The 19,545-nt window shown below is 40.8% G+C and overlaps 1 pseudogene; it reads right to left on the reverse strand.

Moving 5' to 3' along the window:
• Nucleotides 1-224: 224 nt before the first annotated feature.
• Nucleotides 225-19,545, reverse strand: part of LOC115645135 — a 65,652-nt pseudogene continuing 46,331 nt past the window's right edge.

The following is a 19,545-nucleotide window of genomic DNA, read 5'->3' on the forward strand; positions in this document are numbered from 1 at the left end:
CCTGTTGAGTTTTCTGCTTTGTAGTTAGCAAATGATGTGCTTGGCTGTAATTTTTAAAGACAGACAAGGGTGAATCTGGTAAAAACATTTAAAACAGAAATTTGTTATAGAATTTCAAAATTTCTGTGTTCTAACATTCTCTTCAGATAAGCCATCTCCAACTCACTGATTTCAGTTGCTATAGCAGTGATATTGTGCCAGGGGTTTCTTCCCGATCAAGTGGCTTTGAGATGAATATAGACCCATTTCCTGAGTGGATGTTGAATATTCTCTTGAGGTCAGTGTGTCGATCCACAGAATATCTGTCAAGATATAATACAAGTGTGTATCACCTTCTTCTATTATATTTTCCAGTTTTGCTTACTAACCACCATTAAATGCTTCCAGTTTTACCTTAGGTAAGGCTACCTTAAAATGTGTAGTACGGTAAGCTTCCCTGTACTTACTATAGGGAATAACTAGTGCAGAGTACTGTAAATACCAAGTCAAAGTATTCAAGTTTTGGATATTCCTTTAATCTGAGGGCACCTACTGACACATTATGTAATTGTCAAGGTATGATGGAAATAGGGCAGATTTTAAGACTTTGGCACTTTCTGAAAGATGGAGTGTAAACTCCATATGCTTAGCATAGCCTGTACAATGTCAGTTTCATGGCACTGGTCTTAAATAGGATAGAAGGGTAACACACCTGTATAGGAAGTTATTCAGTATGAGTCATTTTACAAAATATATTTTAGCCTAGAAATATAATAAAGTTAACTTGGACTGAATTGTCTTTGTTAAGATTTTCATGAATGATTAGAGATTTTGGATACTTCAGTTTTTTGGGTGCTCAACCTCAGACATCATCATAGGGACTTAATTTAAGTAACCATTGAGCATCTGCTTGCTGAAGATCAGGCACCTTTGATTTTTCTCAGGTTGGGCAGAAAATCACTAGAAAATATTTTTTTAAATGGCTTTTAGATCTGAAAATGCAACAAGTCTATAACCCAGGATTAATGATAATTGCATTTGTTGATCTCTCTTTTGCTTCCGAAAAGAGTAACTTACATTTATAGTCATCCTCTGATCAGTGAGCTAGTGACCATTAACCACAAACCAGATGAATGAAGAGCGTATGCACAATTTGCTCGATGACATTATTTCCCCCCAAAATGCGAACTGTATAGCCTAAAATGGGTATTCAGATAACATCAGAATAGTTTTTAATATGCTTATCTGGCCAATTAAAAGCCCTAAAGAATCACAGATTGTCTATGAATTCAAGTTTTGGATATTCCTTTAATCCGAGGGCACCTACTGACACATTATGTAATTGTCAAGGTATGATGGAAATAGGGCAGATTTTAAGTAGGCTGTAGGTTTGAGTTGAACCTTTCTTGCAGCTCTAGAAAAGAGATTCCCCAGTGGAGGGACAGGAAGGCTACAGGAGGATAGGCTATCTGTAGTGAGTTAGTTCTCTTTAGAAGTGTGAGTTCATCAAACTCAGACCTTCAGGCATACCTACAACATTTTGTCCACCTCAACCCCTTGTGGACCACACTGCAGAGTTCAGATGATAAACCCCTCCAGGTTTTCATGGTTCTACTTCAAAACTATTGTTTGTGAGAGTGTATCTTTGATAGACAGCAGCTGTTGAGAATATTGCTTTATGTGAAGTAACATGCCAAGTAAATTCCTCCAAGCCTTGGGAATAACAATAGCTGATGAAGAAAGAGGACAACAAAACCAATACAGCTTCTCAGCAGGTGACCGCAGGTGAGACTTTCCTTTGCCCTCCCGCTTGAGGAAAGAAAAAAACCACCTGGAGTGTTAAGTGTAGTAAAAAGAGAGGGAGCAAAAATAAACCTTTTTGATGGTTATAATCCCTTCCTGTGTGACCTCGTCAGTGATGATAGCAAACATGTCTGATCCATCCCCGTTGGAAATGCTATACTCAGTCGCAGCATTTTCACCCACATTGAGGTCTTTGGCTTTTATTCTGCTGAGAGGAGTCCCAAGCGATACAGACTCAGGAGAGCTGAATTGGTAAGTACCTGGAAAAGTTACATCAAACTTTTTTTTAGTCATTCATCTTTCTAAATAATAAATGCCATTTGTTTCCCCTAGATTTTTTTAAAACTTGTCTTGAAAGTGGAAATATTCTAAGAAAACTGCTCTTAGTCATCAGGAATAAACTTTAAAACAAAGACAACTTGACTGTCAGTGAAAAGTTTTCTGGTTTTTTTTAATGAAAGTGTGACACTTCAAAGGCACTTAGTACTGTGTTCTTTATAAACTTTTTCTTTTGTACTTCAGATGCAAGGAACGCAGATAGAAGCACAATAATACAGCAGTGATTATGACCCTGAGTAGTTAATAGCTTTATTTATTTTGTCTATCTTGTATAGATCTTTTTCAGTGATACCTACAATTATTATTTTTTTCTCTAGGAACCACAGTTTATAAAACAGAATAGATCTGAGGAAGAAACTAAAATACAATAGACAAGGTTTTCTATTTTGAAATTGCCTTGAACAGCTTTAAGTGCGTTTTATGTGAGATAGAAGTTTTTCCATGGAAACACATAATACAATATATTGCAAAAAGCATTTCAGATATGTAATATTTAAATATTCCTTCTAACTGATTGAACTGCATGAAAGTTGTACAAATATATTCAGATTTTTTAATTAATTCACTTTGGACCCATTTGTTTTCATGCCTGATTTCTGTTAATGCTTGTGGAATCAGGTTTTACTAGCCTAGATGCTATTGACAAAGGAATTTTAACATTGCACATCTTAGTACAGAAGGTAAATTTTAAATATCTCTTTTCCCAGCATGTGCACCAAAAGACTAACTATAAAGTTATGCTCCTGCCGAACAGGACTAATATTATATGAGTCTCTTGACCAATCACAATCAGGAAATATAACTTGAACTTCAATTCACAAGATGCGGGGTTAAAATAGTTCTTAAAACAGTGTTGGCAAATCCTTACTGGTAACAAGTAGGTCTGAGAAGTTTTCAGACATTTTGCATGCCAATTTGTTGAATATTTGTTATCTGTCATTTGTACAGTTCACTTAGTTACTAGCATCATACCACTTGTAGCAATTATAAACTGGTACCCAGGTAGGATATATTGTGAAGCCTTGCCTGACCAACACAGCCTTGGGGAAGACAGTGTGCCTGAAGAAGGTACAATCCCTATTTGAGTGGTTTAATGAACAGACAAACTGTATAAGCTACACCAGCCTATAGCAGGTACAGCCTATGTCACTTGATGTGACTAGTTCTTCCCTCATGTATCCATGGCATTTCTCTACCCTCTCATCCATTTTGGGGCACAGTGAGAGAGCAGTTTCTGAGTTTTCCCAAGTACACTGATCATAACAGATCCTTGTGTGGGCTAAAGTAGGTTGAGTATGCCCAGTGTCATGCACCTAAATCATGGTCTCTGACTAATGGAAATGTCTTATCTTTAGAGATTTGTGAAAAAAATGAGTGATATAGTATGATGGTGAATTGTATTGGCTGTTGGAAAGTCAACCCTATAATTGAAAAATTAGCTGTAGGCTGCAAACCAGTGAGGCTGCAAAATTCATGTTACTCTCTTACAACATGCTGAAAACTGTTAAGAAGTTAGACCTTCTGACAACCAGCCTTCCAAAGGCTGACCTTTTCCGTTTGTAGGCTTATCTAAATTTTTCATCCTGGCAATTGAGCCAGAAATCCTATAAGCACAAACTTTGTCATGACACTTCAATTTTTCCCTGATATTGGAAGTACAGAAATACCAGGGGAACACTTCCTTTGGGTAAGTTTTATTCTGAAAGCCGTCACTGTAATTGATATGATGTCAGTGACCTGCATATTGTCAGCATATAAGCTAATCATCTTGGTTTAGGGTATAATTCAGTTCCCGAAGTGTCCATTTTTTCATGAGCACATGGTAAAATTCTGTAAGGCTCTTGCCCTTCCTATCATTTATATTGTTCATGGCTCAGGTCTACTAGATGTTTGGGGGCAACTGTACCTTTTAAAAACCAATCCTTACATACTTAGTCTAAGTCACAGTGGCTTCCCGCTAGTGTCTGTCAGTTTCCCTTCTTTCTAGCCCCTTCAATAAATCAAATTATTCTTCAATATTTTGGAGTTCATTCCTGTCTCTTTCACATGCAACTTCTTCCTCCCCTTTGGGCCTAATTTTCCCGTATCCTATAGCCTCACATAAAGGGAGGTAATTGGGTACAGGAGGAGGCTAGGCGCAGATTTTCAGAATCAGTCTCCTTGGAAATGTGCTGCAATTCATGACTGTGTGAGAAGGAATGAAAACCTGTAGATTTTCCATTCATGTCTTGCTTTGTAGGAGGAGCAGGAAACCAGTATCCTGGGAAGCAAGGCAAGAAAGGGGACTGGTCATTAGCAAGGTTACAATCACCCCAGTGTGTCCAGCCCAGATAAGACCTTCCATATCACCTTCTGTGTTTCAGTGAAGTTTAAGCAGTGCACTGCATAGGGCCTTATATGTGGCCTCTTCACTGGTCTGACTTTCATTCTAATTAAGAGCCTGATCCAAAGCCCATTCAAGTAAGCATAAAGACTGATTTCAATAGACTTTGGACTGGTCCTTTACCAACCTTGCAGACTACCAGCAGGAACAAAGGTTCCAGGATTTCAGATGTCAAAGTTACATTACAGCTATTTACTATTACTTAACCTTTATTTTTAGATTGCAACTCCATGTCCAAGTGTGTAATTCAGTGAAAAGAACTATACCTCATCTTTGGGTTCAACACCTCCAGTCTGATCAAACATCATGGACCATATTACACTATTGTGTGTTGTTGTTTTTTTTTTATCAGAACGCCCTGTTGAAATCAAATGGGAGCATTCTGTTTAGAAAGAAGTGGCCTGAGCTTGCTCTGTGAAGCTGGCCATTAGGTAAGCAAACTCACAAGATAATAATCCATTCTGGATTGGGTGACTAGTTATTTTGCTTGTATTCATCATCATGGTATCTGAGTGCCTTACAAGTTTCCATAAATCCAGAAAGATGGTCTCTAAATCAGTCTTGATGTTTGTTCAGTCTTTGGTATGTCTGATGAGAGGGCAAGCAAGGATCCCAATCAGAGCCAAAGGCAGTAGTAATTGAATAATGTGGATATTTTCCTAGCAGATACTGAACTGAAACTGTGAATTCTTTTCATATAGGCTACCAAGCAGTCATCAAGTGCTGCTTTTAACAACTTTTGATTGCTAATCAGTTTGGGATCAGATTTAAACAAGTAGTCTAGGATTAAAGGGACATCACATTGCATATCCCCTGCACCATCCCACTTTTCCTTGGTTGCCAGTTTTGCAGCCTAAAGGGTTTTCTTTCAAAAATATAATCATCTAAAATATGGGCCAGATTATCAAAATTACTCAGCACATGCAAGTAGGGCCAGATTTTTGGAATGCCCATTATGAGGATTGGAAAACCAGGCTACTTATTTAGGTGCCAAAGTGGATTTGATACTGAGCTATTCTGAAAAGCTGACCTTGTATTTTACAATATATTTGCTGTAACTATAAATTGTTTCAAGTATAACATTGCAATTACTATGGGTTATTGGCTCCTGTTGAAATTATTTTAAGGGTTTGAGAAGTAAGTTTATTCTGCTAAGGAAGTTTGTATTTTTTTTTAAAGTAGACTCCCATGTGCTTTGACAAAGCTGCAGCATAAGCAGACACAGCAGTGCAGCTGTAGATGTGAAAAAAAGTATCCCAGTTGGTGATGGTTAAATAATTTTAAAGAAGCTTTTTGAAACACAGCAGAACTATTAAAGGCTTCATACTTTGGGGGAATAGAGGCAGATTGTTGTTGACATCAGTCAGTGTGACGTTCACTGTAGTGGTCCCTGACAATCCTCCCATCTGGCCTCCTATGTCCTTAGCCTGGATAACTGCTCTCTATTTTCTCTGCTAATGTCTGGTAAAGCAGTTTTGATTATTCCTTGGATAAAAGAATAAGAGGGGAGGGAAAAAAAACACTTTAATCCCTGAGTTTTAAAATGGATTTATGCAAAATATATTGTACAGATGTTAATCCCAGGCAAACAAATAAAATTGAAGGTGTATTCAAATAAGGCTTTTAATCAATGACTGATTTAATGTGATTGCAAGAAAAGAGAGAAATATTGTAGTGCAATGATTCAGTGTTTGGACTGTGCCAAATCCATATAATTATCCTTTTGATGACAAAAAATGTTAGGTTTGTCACTTTAATGAAAGCTATTCAGCTAGTTTCCCTGGCTGTTATATTGATAAAGTTATTAGCTCCAACCCTGGAGTGGTCTCTGCATTATACCGCTTTTTCATTAACAGGACAGAATTCTGTGTTATCCTGGATTCACTATTTCAAACTTCAATAGATTCACAGGTTATAACTTCAGAAGGGACCACTGAGATCATCTAGTTTGACCTCCTGCATAACACAGGTCACTGGATTTCTATAAATTAATTCCCATTTTGGGTCCACTAGCTGTGGCAGAACTAGAACATAACTTCTAGAATCTTCTAGTTAAAGATTTTTTTGAGGAAGAACTCACCACAACTCTTGATAAATTGTTCTGTTAGTAAATTACCTTCAGTATTAATTTTTGTGCCATGTTTCCAGTCTGAATTTGTTTAGCTTCAACTTCCAGCCACTGGATCCTATTATACCTTTGTCTGATAGATTGATGAACCCTATATTATCAGATTTCTGAACCCAAGTAGATTAGTAGAGACCAGGGGTCAGCAACCTATGGCACGCGTGCCAGTGATGGCACGCGAACCAATTTTTAATGGCACACTGCTGCCTGCCGGAGTCCCGAGGACACACAGCCAGTGAGGGGCAGAGCCCGGCCCCCCGAGAGAAGAGCCACCTCAGTGGCCTGTCCATGGGCTCCCGCGTCTCCTCACCAGGTGAGGACACCTGCCCGGGGGCACAGAAGGTCCTGCTCACCTGGGCTGCCTTGGTATAGCTGGCAATGGCTGATTGGCAGTGCGCTGGGGGAGTGGGTTCATTGTGTGACCTGATCCTGACTCCCAGCGGCAGGAAGTGGGGGCAGTGGAGGCGGGAAAGGCCGGTGACAGTAGCAGCGCTGGCTGCTGAGCGTCCTCGGGAGAAGGCGCCTGGCCACGGCAATGGATGACCTGCTGTTCGTGAGCTAGGAGGAGCGGAGAGCCCCATGGCCCGGCAGCGCTGAGCATGTAGCAGGTGCAGGCGAGCGGGAATTGGTGGTGGCCAGAGAGCCCTGGGGCGAGGAGCTCGCATACTGCGGGGTCATGCGCTGCCTGGAGCGGTTCCTCCAGACACAGCCAGAGGGGACTCTCTTGCCAGGGGGTGCTAGTTGCACTCGTGCGGTGCGGTGCACTGCGGGCCCCAAGTGGGTGAGCTGGCTGGGGGCCGCAGGAGTGGGGGGGACTCTGCCCTGACTGCCCCCCCACGCACACCCAGCCCTCTGCCCTGAGCCCCACAGCCCTGCACACACCCCAGGCCCCTGCCCTGAGCCCAGTACCCTCCTCATATGCACCCAGCCCTCTCCTTGACTTCTTCACCCCCCCACGACCCCAGCCATGACTCTGACACCCCCCCACATACCCAGTCCCCCCACCTCCCATGCACCCCCCACATTCTGACTCTTGTACGCCCCACATCTCCACCCTGAGCACCAAATGGGAGCTCCTGCACTCCCCCCCCCATTCCCACCTGCACCCTTCGCACCAAATGGGAGCTGCCCAGGTAAGTGCCCCACACACAAATCTCCTGCCCCAACCCTGAGCCCCCTCCCTCATTCTAGCTCCTGGCTGGACCCTTCACCCCCAGTCCTGTGCTGAGTCCACTCCCACCCTCAGCTCAGTGCAGAGAGGGGAAGAGAATGGGCCAGAACTAGGGAGAAGGTAGGTACCCACTGTATGTGGGCAGGGCTGGAACCCCAGACTGGTAGCTGGCTGAGGAGCCAGCAGATGGAACCCCTGAGCAGCAGTGGGCTGAGCGGCTTAGCCCCCTGCCAGTCTGGGGTCCCATCCACTGGCCCCACACAGCCTGCTTCCGGTCTGGTGTTCTGGCTGCCAGAGCCTTGCCAGCCGGGATCCTGGCTGCAGGCCTCGCTCAGCCCACTGCCGGCCTAGGCGAATAGAACCCCAGGCCGGCAGTGGGCTGAGCAGGCCGGCGGCATAAGATAAACATTTTAATTTAATTTTAAATGAAGCTTCTTAAGCATTTTGAGAACCTTGTTTATTTTACAATACAACACTAGTTTAGTTATATAATATATAGACTTATAGAGAGAGACCTTCTAAAAAACATTAAAATGTATTACCGGCACGCGAAACCTTAAATTAAAGTGAATAAATGAAGACTCAGCACCCCACTTCTGAAAGGTTGCCGACCTCTGGTATAGACTGTGCTCAAGTCACCCCTTAACCTTCTGTCTGTTAAGCTAAATACATTGAGCTCCTTGAGTCTTTCACTATAAGTTACGTTTCCCAATCTTATAGTCGTTTGCAGGGCTTTTCTCTAAACCCTCTCCATTGTATCAACATGGACCCCAGAACTGGACACAGTATTCCAGTAGTGGTCTCACCTGTGCCAAAACCAGATATAAAATAACCTCCCTATTCCTACTACTTCAAGAAAATAAAACTTACATTTTATGATGCTGCAGGTTCACTTCCTTAATAATATGGGGCCATATCACACCATCAGTTTTCAAGCAGAAATCAAGAGGGTCTTCTGCTTAAAACCAGATAGATAGTCCATGTTCATTCTGAGTTCTGGACAAATATTAAACAGTACTTGAACAATTTAATTAACATTTTTATAAAACTGGGTATAAATACTTGAGTGAGAAGGATCTTGATCTCTGTGTGTATTTCTGTAATTATGACAAGTAAGACAGAAAGGGTTGCTGACCTATCTCTGGGTCCACTGAGAAATATGGTTGTCCCTGGAGGATGCTATACACTACTTTGGCACTGTTTCCATAGTTGGCATCATCAGCATCTGTAGCTGTCACTTGGATAACAGAAGTTCCTGAATAGGAACAAAACAAAGAATCTATCATTTGAAAAGAGATAATTTAGATCATAAGACTGATGTACACATTTTTTCTATTTATAAAATATATTTAATGACCAGATGCATAGAACAGTCAAAACCTGCACAGAATACATCAGACTAATCCAGTGTTAACTGTTGTCAGCAAAATAATTTCTTCACCATGCAAAATTAAAATAAAATTCAAAACAACACATTTTACTCAGAATTAAAACAAAACAAGTCTCCCTTAAGCCCATCCTTCAGAAAAAGCCTGGGTAAACAGATTGACCTTGATGAATTATCTGAAAGACCAACACATCATGAGTTTATTGATCAAGGGGGCAGCAAATCCACAATCTGAGGATTGTCCTCTGAAAACCCTCTGCTCTCAACTCTCAAATGGAAGATCTCAGCTGATCTCAAGTGCTGGCTACAATGATGAGGTGGTCTCTGAGATACAGAGGACCCATGCCATAAATAGCTTTGTACAATCAATACATTGAACTGGACACAGATTAAGATTTAAAAGCCTGTGAAACCCAGGTATACAGTGCCTTCTGTGCGAAGCACTGCTAAGTACTATAAAAGGGACATAATGTTTGGCACTAGCTGTTGTTTCTGAGCAGATCAGTAATCCTTTTGGGTGTTTGGGGTAGGGAGTGTCGGGGTGGGAAGGGTGGTGGTGGTGACAAATGCATGGATAAATGCAGTGAGTCCAAAATCATTAAGTAAATCATTAACTCTTTGCCAACTGCAGATGGAGAAAAACACCGTTTTGGCCACATCATCTTTCTGGATATCTTGTATGGTCTCCAGATCCTCAATAAGAAAAGGTGTGGGCACACTCCATCCATAAAAGGGGAGATATCACCTCTCTCATTTCCTTTAGTTGTTTTTCCCCATCTTCTGTCTCGTCTAGATTGAGCTTTAGTCAGCTATCTTCCAGCAAAGCACTCATCTTGACTAGACACTGGGAAAATGTTTGTCCACATTATCTGGGATTGATGGAACAGAGGTGTTTTATAATTCCCTTCAGGGCTTCACATATGCATTAAGCAAAGGGAATGACAGAGCAGAACCCTACGGTACCCCCATATGGGAAGGCAAGCAGGACAGATACTACTACTGGGTCTTGTAAGGTGCAATCCTGTTTACCATTTGTGATTTGACAACATTACCTACTGGTTAGGGCATTGTGGGTGACATGGTAGAAGACAAGGGATATTTCTTCCTCTGCAACAAAACCAAGTAGTAAAATTATGAAAATGCTTTATGTCACAATCAGGGAAATTCTGAGGAGATTTTCTGCCCCACACTCTTTAGATTTCTTTTTACCTGCTTACCAGTTACAAGGTAAGATCCAGATGTCTGTTCAGGCTGTGTGGATAGAACACATTCCCAGCTATCAACTGATTTGCATCCCTTTATGCTTTCTACTATGGCATCTAGGAGTGAAATAAGAACTGCGAAAACAAAAAGCCTATTCAGGAGGATGAATAACTCTCTGATGTACTTTGTGTTAAATTGTAGTCAGAAACTTTAAACATGTATTTACCTTGTTCATCAGATTTGGGTATTGGGGAATCTTTGGTGAAAAGAAGTATAGCTTGAAGATGATTTCCTTAGGGAAGGTGATCCAAAGGTGAAGTCTGGCTTGTGTTGAGAAACCTTGACCTTATATCTCTTTTGAGTTTATTTTTGCTCTCTTGGTCATTGGGACAGTCACAACCAGACAGGCGGAAGTTGCAGAAGGAACTGTAACCTTATTCTTCTCAGAGCTTTGCAGACTCGGATCTGACACAGAATGGGGTTCTAGTTCAGTTTGTGGAATACTGGTGAAATATGCTTTCTTTGACTTGTACCATTGTGTAAACTGGCCGCTGCTCAATGTATCAGCTGTTGCTTCCTTGTGAACTAATTGTCTAATTAGGAAAAGTGAGTTACAGTATACCAGACTGGAGGGCTGAGTGGCCCTATAGCAGCCAGAAAGCAAACAAATAAAATAAAAATCCTAAAACAGAATAAAACCTTTCTTGTGAAAAATTTTGTATCTTTGACATTTTGACCCATTTTGGGACATTTCTTCCATTCAAAAGTGCACGTTATGTGGCAAAAAGGGATTCCCCTTTTTTGGGTCAGCTCTAATCAGGACCCACATGCAAAACATAAGTAACTAGTGCACAATACAACCCTGCCTCCTGTAACAAAAGCAACCCACTTTCCCCCACAAAACCTATAATTCATTCTAATAGCATAAATCTCCCACCACTACTATGGAGGCAGTATTGTGTATATATACATATATTTTGTAAATGTAAGGATGATATAATTCTCATCCTTTCTAGCATATGCTAGATGTTTTCACTTTTCTTTTTTGCTCCCCAAAGATTTCTTTTGTATGATGAAATGAAATACTATCCTCGATTGCATTACTAGGACTTGTACTGAAGGGCCATAAGGCAATCCTACCACATAGACGGATGTAATATGACTAAGCTGTTCTATATTTAATCTGTCTGAAATACTGTGTGGAGTAAATGCTCTTGCCACGAAATATAATGAATTTACAATGGTAGAATAATGCTATAAAGTCTAACTGAGAAAGAATGGCAAAAACTGAATAACACTCCTAACCCTTGGCTTCCTGCTGTTCAGTAATTTGCTACAATAACTTTAGTTTTCGTTTGGTGTTAATTATGCATCTGATGCTCTGCTGGAGAATTTGAAAAACATTATGGAGGAAACAAAGAGCTGAAAAAAGCAGAATGATGTAGTTTGAATCGGTGTGTGTACATGTCCATGTGTGTTTATCCTTTCTGGAGACTGGCTCCTCATCCCTTGTCCTCCCAATAGATACAGCCTAGGAAGCACTTCTAGTATAACCCATACCATACCAATGATGAGACAATCAGAGAAGGAAAATGGTCAAATTAAAGCATCACATTTGTGCCTTTTTTTCAGTAATTAAAGAGAGACAATATAAAATGATGAGTCTTCCATAAAAAAATTAACTATAACTATATGAGTATTTGTTTTTCATTTTTGTTCAATGTGCTGTAAATATTTACAAGCAGACGAGATGCAGCTCTAAGTTACACTAGCTGCCAATGGTCCCAATGGACTGAAGTAGAAACTCGCAATCAGCACAATGATGGGTTTCTTGTATATGTCATCTTTACTCTGGCTTCACCCTCTGGAGCCCATAGGGATACTCATGGTCTGTTGCCAAAATCTGCCATCGATGGGGCATGAAGTCAGGGGCAGCTCTGTGTATTTTGCCGCCCCAAGCATGGCAGTCAGGGAGCTTTCAGCGGCATGCCTGTGGGAGGTCCGCTGGTAACGCGGATTCGGCGGCATGCCTGTGGGAGGTCTGCAGGTCCTGCGCCTTTGGCGTACCTGCCGCCAAATTGCTGCTGAAACCGCGGGACCAGTGGACCTCCCACAGGCATGCCGCCGTCACAGTGACCGGCAGGCTGCCCCCCTGTGGCTTGCTGCCCCAGGCACATGATTGGTGCACTGGTTCCTGGAGCTGCCCCGCATGAAGTGCAGTGACTATATCCTTTGTATATTCTTGAGGGTGCAGATAGCCTCAAAAGGAGCCAAGAGGATGAGACTATGACTAGATAAAAATGTTTAGACAAAATATTTTTTGTCCAAATTATTTCAATAGAATAATAAAACAAAACAAAAACTAAATGCAAAACAAACCTTTAAAGAAAAACAATCAAAATGTTCCATTTTGACATGTTCTAAAGAAAATATTTCTTTTTTTTAATTTGAAATGAATTTTTGTGTTGAAAATTTCCTTCTGTTTTATTTTTTTAATTAAATCTTTAAAAGATCAAAATAATAATGAAGCATTTTTGATCAAACACCGTGTTTCATTTGTCACAAAATTATTTTTTGTACTTTTCAGTTTGCTGAAAAGTTTCCCTTTGGGTCTGCCCAAAACAATTTCTTTCAATGTTTTTGAAAATGCCAGCAAAGCAAAAACACAGTTCTAATTATAACCCCTTCCTTCCCCATCCTAGCCCAAAGAATGGGCCTGATGCAGTGTGGGAGTAGGCTACTCCTTATGCACTGGGGAACTTGAGAAGGAATTGTTCCTTCTTGACTATTCTTGTATGCAAGCCCTTAATGTGGGAAAGTGCCTAACTGCTACCATATGGCTCTTTATCAATAACAATTCTGATTCATAAAAGGGAGAGTATCCAAATCTAATTTCAACTACGTTTTTAGGAGAAATTATAGTTTTCAAGAAAATGCTCAAGCCAAGAGCAGCAGTCATAGCTGTGTAATATCTAGACAATCCCACAACACCACATTTTTTTGTGTCTCTGGCAGAGCCCTCAGGATATCTCTTTTTTGCACAGTTGCTTCTCCTCATCTTCAAAGCTCCCCATTGTGTCCAGTTCAGGGGTGGCTCTATGTTTTTTGCTGCCCCAAGCATGTCAGTCAGGGAGCCTTCGGTGGCATTTCTGCAGGAGGTCATGCGGATTCAGCGGCGGTTCTGCAGGTGATCTACTGGTCCCATGCCTACAGTGTACCTGCCGCCGAATTGCTGGTGGACCTCCCGCAGAAATGCCACTGAAGGCTCCCTGACTGCCACCCTCACGATGACCGGCATGCTGCCCCCCGTGGCTTGCCGCCTCAGGCACGTGCTTGCTGCGCTAGTGCCTGGAGCTGCCCTTGGTCCAGTTTGTTTGATTAACAAAGACAAGATGGAAACTATTGGGTGACCCATAGTTCCTTCACTTACATCAACCAAAAGGGTCACTGTTGAGAGAAATAGGATGCAGAAAACCCTTTCTATCTCAGGACTTGGATGCTTAGTCCCTGAGAGAGAAAGTAACATAGTCCAGGCTGGGGCTGTGCCCTAGACGGGGACTGTGTTCTACTCCTGATTCTATCATAGAATCATAGAATATCAGGGTTGGAAGGGACCTCAGGAGGTATCTAGTCCAATCCCCTGCTCAAAGCAGGACCATTCCCCAACTGAATCGTCCCAGCCAGGGTTTTGTCAAGCCTGACCTTAAAAACCTCTAAGGAAGGAGATTCCACCACCTCCCTAAGTAACCCATTCCAGTACTTCACCACTCTCTGAGTGAAAAAGTTTTTCCTAATATCCAACCTAAACCTTCCCCACTGCAACTTGAGACCATTACTCCTTATTCTGTCATCAGGTACCACTGAGAACAGTCTAAAACCATCCTCTTTGGAACCCCCTTTCAGGTAGTTGAAAGCAGCTATCAAATCCCCCCCCATTCTTCTGCAGACTAAACAATCCCAGTTCCCTCAGCCTCTCCTCATAAGTCATGTACTCCAGCCCCCTAATCATTTTTGTTGCCCTCTGCTGGACTCTTTCCAATTTTTCCACATCTTTCTTGTAGTGTGGGGCCCAAAACTAGACACAGTACTCCAGATGAGGCCTTTCCAATGCTGAACAGAGGGGAATGATCACATCCTTCGATCTGCTGGCAATGCCCCTACTTATACAGCCCAAAATGCTGTTAGCCTTCTTGGCAACAAGGGCACACTGTTGACTCATATCCAGCTTCTCGTCCACTGTAACCCCTAGGTCCTTTTCTGCAGAACTGCTTCCTAGCCGTTCGGTCCCTAGTCTGTAACAGTGAATGGGATTCTTCCGTCCTAAGTGCAGGACTCTGCACTTGTCCTTGTTGAACCTCATCAGTTTTCTTTTGGCCCAGTCCTCTAATTTGTCTAGGTCCCTCTGTATTCTGTCCCTACCCTCCAGCGTATCTACTACTCCTCCCAGTTTAGTGTCATCTGCAAACTTGCTGAGAGTGCAATCCACGCCATCCTCCAGATCATTAATGAAGATATTGAACATAACCGGCCCCAGGACCGACCCTTGGGGCACTCCACTTGAAACCGGTTGCCAACTAGACATGGAGTTGTTGATCACTACCCGTTGAGCCCGACGATCTAGCCAGCTTTCTAGCCACCTTATAGTTCAATCATCCAGCCCATACGTCTTTAACTTGCTGGCAAGAATACTGTGGGAGACCATATCAAAAGCTTTGCTAAAGTCAAGGAATAAAACATCCACTGCTTTCCCCTCATCCACAGACCCAGTTATCTCCTCATAGAAGGCAGTTAGGTTAGTCAGGCATGACTTGCCCTTGGTGAATCCATGCTGACTGTTCCTGATCACTTTCCTCTCCTCTAAGACCTGTTGTATGATCTTGGGAAAGACAGTTTTCCTCTGTATGCCTGTTGCTCCTCTTATCCTTTGTCTTATTCCTCTGTTTAGACTGTGAAGACTGACAGATTGTCGACTCCTTCTATGTGTTTGAAAAGCAGCTAGTACAATAGGGCCTCAATCTTCATTGTAGCCTCTAGATTCTACTATCATAAGAATAAATAATGATCTCTGCAGTGCCTCATGCCTTTAGCAACCCAGGATATGACACACTGTAATCAGAAATCAGCCCTGAATCTCTAACATGACAGTGCAAATATAGTGCACTATTATTAGGACACCAGACTGGCCTTACATTTGTTTGATGTGAGGACATTTTAGTCAGCTGAGAAAACTCATGTTTGTGTGTTGATAAAGCCTGGTTCTGTAAACATTAATATAACTGTGCAAATAGTCATTTTGCTGTAAATAAAGATGTTATTGGGAACTAAAATGTACATTAATTTAATGCATGATTCATGAAAGCATTTTGCTGCTGTAGTAGTTAGATACTGTGGACTTTGTCTGTGGAAAAGATAATAAAGAGCTGTAATTTGAAAGAGAAATCCAAAGTCTGAAGCAGAAGGTGATGCAGCAAATTCCATGGTTATCCTGGTCAACTGCATTGTGAAATTATACCAGCCACACTAAGGTTTGTTTTTTCAAAAGAACAAAATAGTTAGCTACTATTGAGCCTAGATGATTGGAATAGAATTTTAAGTAAGCAATCACTCTAAGAACTCACTCTACTATTAGATTTAGACATTTTATCATCAAAAGTCTTTACAAACTTTGGCTTCAGTCCTGCTGATGGTCCACATATATTATCTCCCACTAAGAGATGGGGGTACTCAGTGCAAAAGCAAATCAAGCCACCTATTGATTGTGGGACAGGCAATCCTGCCATAAAACTGCTGAATGGGCTTGAACGCATTATTTCATCTCTGTTTCCCATCCCATCATTCATCTGGCTTGTTTATTTAGGCTATAAACTCTTTGAGGCAAAGATCTCTCTCCCTTTGTGCTTCTACAGTGTCTAGCACAATAGGGGCCCAGTATTGGTTGTGGCCTCTAGGCACTACTATATTATAAATAATGAAAATCTTGTTTAGGTACTAACATTTGAAAATGTGGGTCTGACAGACTTACCGAAGGGCACATAAAAAGCAACAGAGTCCTGTGGCACCTTATAGACTAACAGAAGTATTGGAGCATGAGCTTTCGTGGGTGAATACCCACAAAGGGCACATAGTGAATCAGTGTCAGAATCAAGAGCTGGATAATATTTTTCAAAAGTGCCTAAATGTAATTTTTAACAGTTACTTTTAAACTCAGGAGTCTAATGTTACGTGTGCGCTATGAGGCAGGAATGTGATGCCCAGTTCATGTACACATACTCGCACTAGCTGTCATTGAGTTATTGTAAGGGTATGTACGAGAGCTGGGAATCACATCGCAACTCATACTGTAGACATAGTCTAACAGTATGTCTAGACTAGAGCTGGCAGTGTAATTTCCAGCCTGGATAGACATATCAGAGCTAGCTCCAATCAAGCTAGCATGCTAAAAATTGCAGCATAGCCATGGTTGCATGGGCAGCAGGGACAGAATAGCTGCCCTGAATACATACTTAGGGTTTCAAATGGGCTGCACTGCTATTTTTAGTACTTTTGCTTGGTTAAAGCTAGCACTGGTCTGTCTACCCAAGTTGGAAATTACACTTACAGCTCCTGTGTAGACATACAGTAAGTCTCATTGTACGTCTGTGAGACTTTTAGTGCCTTAGTCACTTTGAAAATAGGACTTAGTCCCTTAAATCATTTAAGCTCTTTTGAAAATGTCATCAATGAGTTCAGGAGTTCCTGATTCCCAGTCCCATGCTTGAACTATAAAGACTCTTCCTGTGCTGCACTGCCCTCACCCAATCTGTTATATTAAAGAGGTTTGGATTATTATATGGGTGTTATGAGGCAATAAACTTTCTGATTTGCTTCTCCAGTACATTGCACTATTTGTCATGCACTATTTAACATTTGCTGTGGGGCTGAGTGAAGTAGTTTGGGACAGCCTTGTGACAGGAAGGTCTTGAAAATCTGTGAATTACTGGCAACCTGGATATTTTATGCACTGCATTTGCATGCATCCATGAATGCTTCAGTGAACAACAATTTGGAAGGTATTTTGACAAAACTAATTAGATGTGGGTGGCAGGTATTTTAAATATTTTTATACACAGACAACTATTGTACAATGAGCAATATTCTTATTCCCAAAGGGCTCGATCGCACTTGTTCTTAATCTCGAAGCACCTTTTATATATATAGATAGGAGGTTAATAGAGACAGCTGGCTGAAAATCGATTTGAGAAATATTTTGATATGAGGTCACATAGTAAACTAAATATGAGCTTGGAGATTGCCATCGTTGTGAAAAAAGCCATGACTATTCTTGATTCAGAGATAGGGTGAGCACATGAAGCCAGCAACGTCACAATCAGAGCTGTATGGGAACATGAATTTCCATTTTGAAGGCTTTCCACAATTTTGAAATTTGTGTTAATTCTGAATTGGAACAAATAAAAGAATTTTGAAATTTTCTGCAAAATAAATTTTTTGTGTTTATTTTGGGTCAATTGAAATATTTAGTTTTGAGAAAATCAAAACCTTTTGTTAGGTTTTTGACTTTTTTATTTTTAGTCAGCTATAGTAATAATGCTGCTCTAGATAGGCTTGATGCAACCTCAGCTGGACTTTTGGTCATGTAGTGCTATTATAAAATATGAGCCATTTAGGTCTCATGTCATAAGAACAGTATAGAAAAACTAAAGAAAATAAAATTTCTGCCAACAAAGTAGATACAAGGATGAAATTGCAGACACTAATTATTCAGGATCAGATTCATTATTATTATGTGACTATATAAATATCAATGGAGTTGGAATGAATTTGACACATGGTCTCAAAAAGAGAAAACTCAAGGGAGAACATGATTATAGAGTGTAAACAATATAAATGAAGGAATAGAATTTATTCAGAGCTGTAAGAGATGGGAACATTAAGCTGTGCAAACTAGTGGTTTTTGGACTTAATCCTGAGATGTTTTGAGTAGAGATTGCATTTTTCGGATTGTGGGCCTTTTCAAATAATAATAATAATTAATAATAAAAAAATTATTTTGTGTTGACCCCAAAACTGGGGGGGGGGTGGGGGGGAGAAGAGATGCATTTCAGGTTGAATGAAATGTGTTTGACCCAAACCAAAATGTTCCATTTTTATTTTTAAGATAGATTTGCAGTAAATTTTGGAATGAAAAGTTACTTTGAGTTGGAAAATCAAATGCTTCATTTTAAAAATGTCAAAACAAAACATTTAGATTTTTTGGGGGAAGGACATTTTTTGATTGTAAAATTCAGCAAAAGTGACTCAGATGAATCAAATCTGCTTTTTTTGGGGAAAATGTTTTGGGCAAAAAGTTTTACTCGTATTTAGTATTAAGTGCTTGAATTTCCTACAGATTTTATAGGGAGTTTCAGATGCCCAGCACCTCTGTGTCTGCCCTGTTAAGTGTGAAAGATACAGGCCCCTTGAATGAACTGCCACAAGAAATGGCGGAAGCACTCTTACTGCAGATACTCAGGAATAGGATAGATAAAACATTATTGGGAATAATAAAGCAAGTACTCCTTCAAATAAACTGGGGGGGGGTCAGACCAGATGATCCAAGTGAGCCCTTTTTTACCTTTCTGTCTCTGATTCTAGGAAGACAGTGCACCATACTATAGACAAGGGGGAAATTTCACTGTTTTATGGAACGCATGCTGAATCACCATCACTAACACACCATAGATGCATAGTCGTGCAATAATTATTTTGCTATGTTCCTACAGTCTATTTACTAAATTTATTCCTATTATTGGTTTTGTCCCTGCGCGCTTCATTGTGGAAACTATTATATTAAATAAAATTAAACAGTGTGCTAAACTAAAACTGTTTTTAAAATGAAAACAGGCTAATCTAGCAACAGAAAACCCAGCAATGTACAGACTTTCAGATTTTCCCCTTACTTTCAAAGCCATTTTAATGTCTGCATTAGGAAGAAAGAGCAAGATGGACTATGGGGAGAGATTTTCCTTTCTGATGCTTAGTAATGTTAGGTCAGCATGGTTTTGTTGCAGCAGACCTGCTGCCAGATTCTGACACCATCACTAAAACAACATAGCACCTTACTCTCCGAGTAGCAATCAATGAGACTGCTATTGAAAAAAACATTCTACTCAACTTAA

Source organism: Gopherus evgoodei, chromosome 2, assembly GCF_007399415.2.
Source record: "Gopherus evgoodei ecotype Sinaloan lineage chromosome 2, rGopEvg1_v1.p, whole genome shotgun sequence".
Lineage (NCBI taxonomy): Eukaryota > Metazoa > Chordata > Testudines > Testudinidae > Gopherus > Gopherus evgoodei.